This window comes from Boleophthalmus pectinirostris, unplaced genomic scaffold (genome assembly GCF_026225935.1).
Source record: "Boleophthalmus pectinirostris isolate CB_2022bp ecotype Guang Dong unplaced genomic scaffold, ASM2622593v1 HiC_scaffold_8, whole genome shotgun sequence".
Taxonomy (NCBI): Eukaryota; Metazoa; Chordata; class Actinopteri; order Gobiiformes; family Gobiidae; genus Boleophthalmus; species Boleophthalmus pectinirostris.
The window spans coordinates 14792977-14804194 of NW_026571515.1; the positions used below are offsets into that span (position 1 = coordinate 14792977).

Genomic DNA, 11218 nt, shown 5'->3' on the forward strand with positions numbered 1-11218 from the left:
AGTGCTCGTGTGTTTGGTGAGTCCTCGTGTGTTTGGTGAGTCCTCGTGTGTTTGGTGAGTGCTCGTGTGTTTGGTGGGTGCTCGTGTGTTTGGTGGGTGCTCGTGTGTTTGGTGGTGCTCGTGTGTTTGGTGAGTGCTCGTGTGTTTGGTGAGTCCTCGTGTGTTTGGTGAGTCCTCGTGTGTTTGGTGAGTGCTCGTGTGTTTGGTGAGTCCTCGTGTGTTTGGTGGGTGCTCGTGTGTTTGGTGGGTGCTCTCAAGTGCTTATAGTCCTCCTGACCTGCAGAATGATCCCAGGCTGATGATCATCTCCTCTGTGGTTAAGTAGCTCTTTTCCTCTGGTCACTCTGTTTTCCCAGGTCAACCCAAAACACGCAGAGAAGAAACATTCCTCCAGCTGTAGTTGTCCTGACCAAGACTATCTCAACTAGCACCAACTGGGGGTAGGTTGGTTTTTCTATATCAGACATGTTAAACTCAGGCCTGGGGGCCAAATTTGGCCCATGATATAATTATATTTGGCCCGTGAGATCATATCAAATACGTATTACAGTTGCCCCACCAGCTACAGATAGACTATAGAGACATTATTTATTTTAAATTGTGTTATTGTTTTTTTTAATATGATGATTGTTCTGGATTCAGCGTTTAAGCAAAACTATTATGAAACATTTATTTTAATAAGAAAAGGTTTAATATTACATATCTCGAAAGAAGAGAAAACATGCAGATGTTGTTGAAATTTTCCATTTAAATATTGAGTTTGGCTCACGAGTTTGACACCTCTGTTCTACATGGACAGGCCTCATGTGGAAGCTCAGAACCTCCAGATGGGATGGATGCTGGTTTAGATGTGACCATTCAGATTAGAGAGAGGCATTTTAGGTTTAGGGACCACATCACTCCTATTCTTAAATCCTTGCACTGGCTCCCTGTACATTTTCAAATCCATTTTATTTTTTTTTATGTTTGTTGAATTGTTGATTGTTGAAGTTTTTATGGTACCTTCCAGTTTATTTGAGGTCTGTGCTCTGCAGACCTGCACCTCCTGCTGTCCCCAGAACCAGACTGAGGACCAGAGGAGACAGGTCCTTCTCTGTGGTCGGTCCACAACTGTGAAACACTTTGCCTTTGCACATTAGAACTGCAAAGTCACTGGAGCACTACAAATGCATATTTTCTCCTTGGCATTTGCCCAGAGTTAAGAAGAGACACCTCGACACCTTGCTGTTGTTATTATTGTTTTTATGCTTATAATTCTGCTTGATTTGCTGATTGTATATTTTATTTCACTGTAAATGTTGTTCAGCACTTTGGTAAGCTTTGGTTGTTTTAACCCTTACATACTAGTCGGGTCAAATTTGACCCGTTTTGACATTAAAGACTCCTGAAATTTTTTTCCAAAATTTTGCCAAAATGCACAAAAATTTAAATATTTTGAAATATTATAGTTTTGTACAGGTGCTACAAATTTTTGGACACTGAGGTTGGTTCAGGTCTAAGATGGATTTTAGTTCTATCAGTGCAAGTCAAATGAAGGAAAATGGAAGTTTGAGGGAATCTTGAAACTGTACAGAACATGTTTGTGTGTATTTTTTTATGGGACAGTGTTGACAGAGTTCAAGAGTTCACTGTTTTGAGATTCCCCCAGGCCCCAGGTTCCCAGAATTAGACATCTGAAGCAAAGGGGAATCTCAAAACAGTGAAAGGAGTGATCATCCTGTATATGGAGCACATAAGGAAAAGAAGTCAGTCAAGTGGGAGAGAGATCTTTTCTTCTAAGTTTGTTTTCACTTAGGACACCGCAGTTGTCTCATACATGCAAAAAAATGGATTTTGACTCTCCTTACTTTTTTCTTTTGTGGTTACTTATCTGATCATTATTTCTCATGTAATTTACTTTTATTATATATTGCTACATATTCACTTCCTTTTAAGGAATGTTTTGATGGATAACGACTTGGTATTTTGTGTAAATGTTATGTTAAAATTGTATATACATGTCACTTTTTATATTGTATTTTACATTGTTACAGTTTTTAGTTTGCTATGTTCCAATAATCCTTAATCATAATGTCAATTTAGGCAAAAGTTTGTAAGAATAATGACCTTGAATTTAGTAATGTTGTGTTATATCAGATTATTATAGTCATAGGATTTTGATCTCCTTTATATATAATTGATCATTGTCAATATTCAGCTAACATTACTTCTTACTTTACATCATCAGAACTATAATAAACATACTGGGGGGTCAGATTACTACAGTCATAGGTTTCCCACTATTTAACTACTCAATAGATCAGCCCTGTCTATTTTAACAAGATTCCAAATCATTATACATCACTTTGATTACCTAACTCATTAATAACTACTTATCTCATTTTCAGTAAAGTACTTTAACCCTCCTGTTGTCCTCGGGTCAAAATGACCCGCTACCACGTTAAAAAACTAACAAAAAATCATCTTAACGATAATTTTTGAACTTGAAATTTTATGACTTTTCCTAGATTGACCCAAACTTTAGGAAAAGTGAATTGTTGCCTTTATTCACATTATCATGTATGCTGTACAAAAAAATGTACAAAGGTCGTCTTCGGGTCAAAATGACCCAACAGTGAAATTCAGTTAAAATCACAGTCACAGAGTTATCTACACACCACAGAATGTGAGGGTTAGGGTTTTAGTTCTGTCTCAGATCAATCAGTAGCAGATGTAAACAAGACAAGACAGGTGGCCTTGGTAAATGGTCACATTTTTCTACATTGCTTTTCCACCTTCATGGCACTCAAAACGCTTTACAACAAGGAACCACTCACACATTCACACACCAGTGCACACAGACACTGTGGGCAAGGTGGGTTAAGTGTCTTGCCCAAGGACACAATGACAGCATTCATCTGTGGGAGCTGGAATCACATCAGCCAACCTGTGGGTCAGTGGGTCTGACCGCTTAACCTATGATGTTTATGTCGAGAGCTGGATTCGAACCACCAACCAGTGGGCGAATGCTCTACCAACTGAACTACTGCCGCCCTAGTGGACAGTGCCTTTGATCTGTGGATTTTCCAGAAGTTATAAAGGTGCTGCAGATGACATTACCCCAAATTCTCTTTGTGCTGAATCCATGATGTCCAAAAGGCTCTAGAGCTGATTTTTCCAGATACCCAGCAAGACAACTCTGATTCAGACCAGAGGAGGCCCAGAGAGGAACCAGTGGATGCAAGTTGTGCTTGATGTGACAGAGGGACTGAGGGGTCACAATGTGACAATTTCTTCAGCTCTTATGACAGCAGCTCCTGAAGAGGAAGATCACCATGGTTGGCACAGTTTGAAAGAACAAACCTGAGCTCCCACCTGCACTGCTTGCAACATTTGCCTTCACGCTCACCACCACCCTAGTTTCCTACATCCCAAAGAAAAATAAGAATGTAGTACTTCTGAGCACACTGCACACAGACACTGGCATAGCACTATGATCACAAGGACAGGAAGCCATCCATCATCCTAGACTACAACTGTAACAAAGGAGGTGTGTACAACCTGAATAAGGTGACTGGAACATACAGCTGCAGAAGGATGACTGCCCACTGGCCCCTGGTCATCTTCCACAACATCATTGATGATTCCTCCTACAATGCCTTTGTGATTTGGAGAGAGATCAACCCAACCTGGATGCCTCATGAGCAGAACAAGAGGAGGGTGTTCCTGGAGCAGCTAGGAAAGGCATTTGTAACTCCACTCATTGAAAGAAGGAAGCATGTCCCCTGCACAGAAGCCTCTGCAGCAGTTGTCAAAGCTATACAGAGTGCAGGAGCTCCTGATCAACCTGAGGATCCAGCTGCCACAGCCGCTGCCCCAGCTGGGGCAAGTAAGAGGAAGAGATGTCAGTTCTGCCTGCCAAAGAAGGACTGTAAAACACATACTGTGTGTTGTAGGTGTAAGAAATATATCTGCAAGAGCTGTGCATTTGCGTACTGCTCTACATGTGCTAATTAGATGAATGAGTTATTCTTTTTTTTGGATTGTATATTTTCTTACATTGTTCACTGGCAAAAAAAAACTAACAAAAAAACCCCCCTGAAGAATCTTATTCATTGGGATGAATAAAAACGCATTCAAAATTCCTTTTTGCACATTTCTTTTGTTTCTAAAGCTATAGAAATGCAGGTGAAAAGGGAAAACTCAAGTATTCACACATTTTGTGGTGAATGTTTCTTCAAGCTAAATAAAATTTGGTGTTTAAAATTCAATTAAACTGCTTATATTGGGGATTTAGTGAAGACGGGTCATTTTGACCCAGAGGACACGGGGTGTATACAGAATATGAGGACAACAGGAGGGTTAAAGTAAAGTAATTTTAAACATTCAAAAGTTATAATCGACATAAAAAATGCATCTGAGTTCTTCAAAAAACACTTTTAAATATGTCAATATGTTTTAATTTGCAGAGATAGTGTTAATATTCAAAGTTTTTCTATAGAATTCAAGTTCTTTATTAATAAAATATAGATTTTCATAGGGGGTCAACATACCATAATAGAATTCTGACCCTGGGGTTAAAATACTATATGGTATGTTGACCCCGGGGTCACCTCACCGCGGGGTCAAAATCCTATACCACACCGGGTCAAATTTAACCTGAACCATACTGTGAAGACTTAAGAAATGAACAGTTTGTAAAGGTTAAATGTGCTATACAAATAAATGAGGATTTGGATTTCAGCTTTGAAACTGGCAACACAAATGAGAGACTCACGTGAGGCTCATTCTGCTTTCTGACTGGATAATTGTCTCAAGAATCAAATCACAGAATTATAACATAAAAAGCACTTCCATCATGTCTAATGTTTTTGTAATTAACAACATATCAGCATTACAGTTGTTGTTGTGTAAGTTATATTTGATGTTTACCTTGTACTTGTGCCTCTTTTAGAATTTTCAAGAGATATTTTCCTCATTTGAGACACTCTGATACAAATGTGTTCTGTGGTTGGACCGTGTCACGTTTAGACTGAGGGTTTTCACACTCCATGGTCCGATTCCAGACCCTTCTCAAACAGAACGTAGAGGAGACACCGTGGACGACTCACAAATCCATCCAGGCTTATATCGACGATCAATTGTTAATCCATCTGTCCAACACGGCCCCCTGTTTCTCTCTAGTTCCGCGTTTAAAAATAGCTGAAGGACATTTGACATTAGCTAGACATCGGGACACCAGCGTGAGTTATTTCATCTTTAAACCCGACTCGGAGCTAATTTGATCACTCCTGTCCGGTGCCGTCACTCCTGCGCTCGGACTCTACCTCCGGCCTCATTTGCAGCACCTGGTCAGGGCGTTCGTTATTATGAGCCATCAACCCGGGGACGAGCTCTCTCAGGCGGGCACAGTCCTGACAGGCATCCCCAGTGTTCCCACATTACTTTAGCCACGGGAGGCTGACAAAGTGACGCAAGCTGTCACTGGGAAATATATATATATATATATATATATTTTAAAAAAATCACTGACAATTCTACTGAGGACTTCTGTGCTTGTGTCATCTCAGCTGCAAATCCAGAGTCTCATGGCAACAAATGAGACAAGCCGAGAGGAGTTAAGGGGAATAATGAGAGAGGGACAGGCTCGGACAAAGTTTCTCTTGTTTAATTAGCACTAATATCAACGCAGTCTGAGCCGCCTCCTGTTTGTGTCTTGATATAAAGAAACATGGAAGTGAAGAATAATTGTTTCCATCTGTCACTGCTGCCAAAACTCCGGGACATTTTGTTCTGACTAAAAAAGTGAACTCACCGAATTCAAATGTTCTCCGTGCACTTCATAGACTGTATATATATAAATGGACAGAGCTAACCTGCTAACGGCTGTGTTCCAAATAGGAGGTGAGCATGGGCGCGCTTTTGGCTCCATCGACTCTGGCTCCAGTTCACTTTATATTGAAAAACTGTCGCCCCTCTCTCTATGACAGATGCTGTGAGACTCGTCATTTTGGTTTTAAATTCACTTTCTATTTTGTCCGTAAATAAATTTCTATTCCTAATATGGACCTGAGCTTCAAATTGGCCGAGTCCTGCACGGGTCAGTTTTTGGAGACCCACACTGGCGCAGTTCAGGACCACACCCGCCTGTTAACCCGAGATTATATCAAAGTTAAATCTGCACTCGCACAGACCCGTTAACATTCCAGGACTACACCAGGACTAAGCCAGGACTAAACCAGGACTAAACCAGGACTAAACCAGGACTGGACCAGGAATAAACCAGGACTAAACTAGGACTGAACCTACGCCGTGTCATTAGCAGATTATAAATATATACATGCAGAGCTGATTGTCAGGACTACACCAGGACTGAGCCAGGACTGGACCAGGACTGAAAGAGGTTTAAACCAGAACTAAACCAGGAGCGCAGCCAGTGAGCTGATCACCTCCGCTGTTGGTTTGATGTTTTAATAAAAACACTAAAGTCTCTCTCATCCTGGTCTGCCATCGTTCCAGTAAAAGACCGGAAAATGTCTCTTGTTTCCAGGCAACGGACACCCTGGACGCACATCAGGTATTTTTCTCCCATTCGTCGTTCATTTGATTCACCTGACCTGCCCGAGTGTGTAATCACTACCTGCCCGTAAAATTCCAGAACACTAAAACTTGCCCGTTTCAGCAACTATTTGTGAATACCTGACGTAGTGCAGGACTCCGGCCTCGATGAGCTTCATTTGACTGGAGCTGAGCACCGTGGGTGACGTCACACACTTTATACAGTCCACTTCTTTATATGGTTTATGATGCAAACGAAGAGCTCCACAGTCACTGGGGGGTATTTTACTACTATGGGGTATTAACTGTTTAGATCACCAAATTTTGTTTTGAATAGGCTATATTCATCGAAAACAATGTACTATATTAATATGTTTTATATGTTTCACCTTTGTTTTTCACACTGAGTCACCCCAAATTACATTACTCCCCCTTCAGTGCGCTATAGGAATAAGAATGTACACGGACAAAAAATGTTTATAAGAACACCAAGATCATGTAGAGCGCAGTGCAGTGTTCAGTGCCACTCAAATGAACCTCACCATGCTCACGATTACAGATAAACATTTATAGATACAGTCCAACTGATAAGCGTTGTGTCCAGACTTGCTGCATCAGAGCTCAGCCTTATTTTGCTAGGCTACAAACACCGTCTCCCAAGCAGAGTTTTACATTTTGTTCCCCCATCAACCCAAAACATGCACTAGTCTATATGATTGTTTTATTACTGAGTGGAATTCTACTCCAACATTTGGAGACCGGTGTGTGGCACTTCTCCAAACGCCCTGGGTGGGTCAAACAGACAACATGACAGGTTTTTCTCTTGCGTCTGTCTAAATACTAGAATAATATTGGACCATAACATTTACTCTGGTTCCACTCCAGATCTGTGTGTGTTTCTCAAAAACGTCCATTTTCATGCATTTGAAAGTTACGTCCTTAATTTAAGTGAGCAGATGGGCCTAATTATTTCAGCTCGTGCCCCAGCGTCTTTGCACAGGCCACATGTTCAAATGAACAACAGATTACATCTAAATTCTAAATTAGCCAAAAATAAATAATAGTTTCAATTCACCAATATATTTTATATATTAATAATTAAGCTTGGGTGACCAGATTTTCAAAATAAAAAAACGGGACATCCCTGGTTTGGGTGGGTTGGTAAAAATAAAATTGTGAAACGAGTGCATAATTAAATTGTTCTGCACTCGACACTAATGTGAGTAATTATAGTCAAGTTTTCTTTGTGTTTTGTTCATATTTAAGCAACTGTTCTATATTTTACCTGCATAAATGATAATTGATGCCTCTGTTTATTGTTGGCAGGTTTCAAAATGGTCAAAAATAGGGACTCCTGGGGCATTTTTTGTGTAAAACTGGGACAAATCCCTGGTTTTGGATAAATCTGCTGGGACAGTGGACACAGGGCTCAAAACTGGGACTGTCCCGGGTAAACAGGAACGTCTGGTTACCTTAAATTAAGTAAAACTCAAGTTATGTGAAGAGGGAAGCATTTGGCAATGCGCATGCGCAGACATGCAGCTTTATCGAACAGCAGAAATTGTCGTTAAAAGTCGCGCTCCTCTCAGCTCCTCGTGCTTTGGAAAAACAGTGACTGAAACGTAAACGCCGCATTTATCTTCGTGCGACTCTACGGGTTTAAGACCGAAGAGAGAACCTTTATTTACGTGTATTTCCACAAGTAAACTGTCCATGTCTCGTGTAAAGGAGGCGTGGCCAGCACCATATTCCCAAAATGCATTGCGTGTTTTTAAGTTTAAAGTAATTTTAAAGTCAAAAGTGAGTATTAGTTACACTTTTATCGACTTTATCGGTTTTAAACGAGCCTCACGTTGCTGTAGCGTTTTATTTCACGAAATGTTTCTGTATATGTAGCGTCACTGGCGGCCGCACCGTGACCCAGACTCGTAGGGCTCAGAATGGGCCGTCACACTTCGGCTCATACTCTTCAGTACACTCTTGTTTCTCTTCAGATCGTATAAATCTTTCGCCTTTTACTAAAGATTTCCGTGGAGAGGAACAATAAGAGTTTTACCCAATTTTTTGATGCCCTGCGCAAGTGGGGCTTCTTTTGCATGTTAAAGGAAAATGAGTGTAAAGAAGCTGGCGCGGTAGGAGTAAGTTACATGTGATATTCCTCGTGGAGGTGAACTTCTGATACGGCCCGGGGGCAGAATCGGCCCTTCAAAACCTTTAATCTGGCCCTCGGCTGATTTTTTTACTAAAATATTGTAATTATATTTTCTATTAAAATATTGGTAATTTTCTGTGGTGTTTATCACAGCAGCGTCTCTGTACGTGGCCCCTCCCACCAGAGCAGCACAAATGAAGACTTGTCTCTTTCCAAACGCTCTTAAAGGACGATCGTTTTGACTGTTGACCGTGACACCCTCATCAGAAAAATGTCCAACCTGAGAAAAGTGGAGCCGAGTGCAGAATTTTCCATGAAAAATTGACTTATTCCTATTTGAAAAACAAGTTCATGTTAAAACATTGTGTTGAAATTGCATTTTTCTTAAAGTTTCAGGTTTGTTCATAATAATATAATATTTTGTAAAAGAAAGGGTTCATCAATTAAAAAAGATTTCTGTAATAGATTTGCGTTTCTCTGCACAAATATTTGAACTTATTGTTATTTTTGGGGTTTATATGTCATGAGTTTTCTGATCTGGCCCCTTTGGGATCAAAGTAGGTTGGATACGGTCCCCAGACCAAAATGAGTTTGACACCCTTGCCCTACGGTTTAGAGGAGCTATTTCTGAATTAATAAATGTTCTGCATATAATGAGTAGAATTTGAGTATTTCCCATTATGTATGTTTCAGTTTGATGCCTAAGTTGGTGCACTGATAAATGGATAATATTTTATGTTTATAAGCATCTAACTGTTCCCCATCTAAGGGTCGCAGTGGCTCTTACATTTACTCTTTCTTTGCGACTGCTGAAATAAGTTTTTTGAAGGAGCTCACTGAAAAAAAAAGGTTGGAGACTCCTGCAGTAGAAATTTACCTTTATCTGAATTCAAAGTGACAACCGAGTATTTAAATTCACTCTCCTGCAAAAAGTCACAAAAATATATTATGGTATGTTAGATTTAGACTTACACAAAATGTATTGATCCACGAGGGAAATTATCTGGACACAGTAGCTCACACATCACGATATAATATAATTTTAAAAAAGAATGAAAAATATAAATGGGGATAATAAATTCTAAATAAGTAGCAAAAAATAGTATAGTAGTAAAATGTAAAACCTTAACTATTTACAAGAGGTCATAGGAACACAGTGCAACAATATTATAGGACATAGAGTTATTCCATCAGACGTAAATCTGTTGTAGTTAATTTTGTTACTTGTGTTGTCTACATATTATGGTTTAAGTTTGAAGTGGAGATTTACCTTTATTTTTTTACTGCTCGTGAATTCAAAGTGACAAATATTTATACTCACTCCCCTGGATAAAGCCATTCAAATGTTGCGGTATTTTAGTAATTTTATTTAATTTAGTAATTTAAGCACAAACATTCAGACATGATCCATACAGATAACAATCTATGATAGATAATGAGAAAATAAAGAACACTATGTACAGACTATAAAGATAAAAGGGGAAAAAAATAAAAAAAAAATAAAAAATGATTAATATAACTACAATTCACTCAGGCGGCCACACGAGGGCAGCAGAGGCGCGTGGATCTCATATGGTGTCTGCATTTTATGGATTACGCTTACGGTCTGTTATTTTACGTAAAACAAACTTTAATCACCATATTTTAGGCTATAAAATATAAAAAGTTAGAAAATAGTACTATTCACTTTTATGAAACGTAATTATTTATTTATATTAAAAAAATAATAATAATAAAATAAAATAAAAATTAAATGGCATAAATGGCCTAGTGATTCATACGAATACGTTAGTGTTAATTATAATTATATGTAGATAAATATCACCTTCATTTACATCATGAAAACCAAAACTACCTATAAAAATATATTCATGTGATACATACCTGCGTAGTGAATGAACTGATCAAACAAATAATAAAAACAAGCGATATAAGTGCACTTCTGGTTTATTATTTAGATTATGAACAGCATAAATCTTCATCCACAGTGCAAACACGTCATTTTGTTAAGTTATTTTTAATATACTATGTTGATAACTTCTATAAATAAACTTTCACCGTTACTATCTGCATGTCTTATATAAAATAGAGTTATTTTAGTCTATGTTATTTCACACCACCCGTTTTGAGAGTCTGTATTTTTTACGTCCCCCTCTCAGATGGCGTTAGTATCCAGTAACCCTGTATCATTTATGTTTTTATTCTATTTTATTTAGAATTACAAATACTGGACTTGATTGTTTTATCTGGTATTTAATAAAAACTAGAGAGACAAAAGATTCTGCTACCGTGGCAATTGCGGCGGCCATCTTGTGACTGTAAGGGCAACAAAATTTGAATCCTAGGTAAAAAAATTTTTCATCAATTGACTTGCCTGGTAAAATATTGAATAAATAAAATAAATAAAAAGTGTGGATGGTTGAACATGATGTGAGATGTGGGACCAGCCTCTCAAATCTGTAAAACAAATTTACCTTACGAATAGAGCAACCTATCTTATCTTGAGTAGGGTTGTACAGTCACAAAATG

At 38.8% G+C, this 11218-nt stretch overlaps 1 non-coding gene across 1 annotated transcript; it reads left to right on the top strand.

Annotated features, from left to right (window-relative positions):
* Positions 1 to 8511: 8511 nt before the first annotated feature.
* Positions 8512 to 8625, top strand: LOC129412476 (U5 spliceosomal RNA). Its single transcript, XR_008633748.1, has one exon. It is a non-coding gene; the product is annotated as a U5 spliceosomal RNA (small nuclear RNA).
* Positions 8626 to 11218: the final 2593 nt, after the last annotated feature.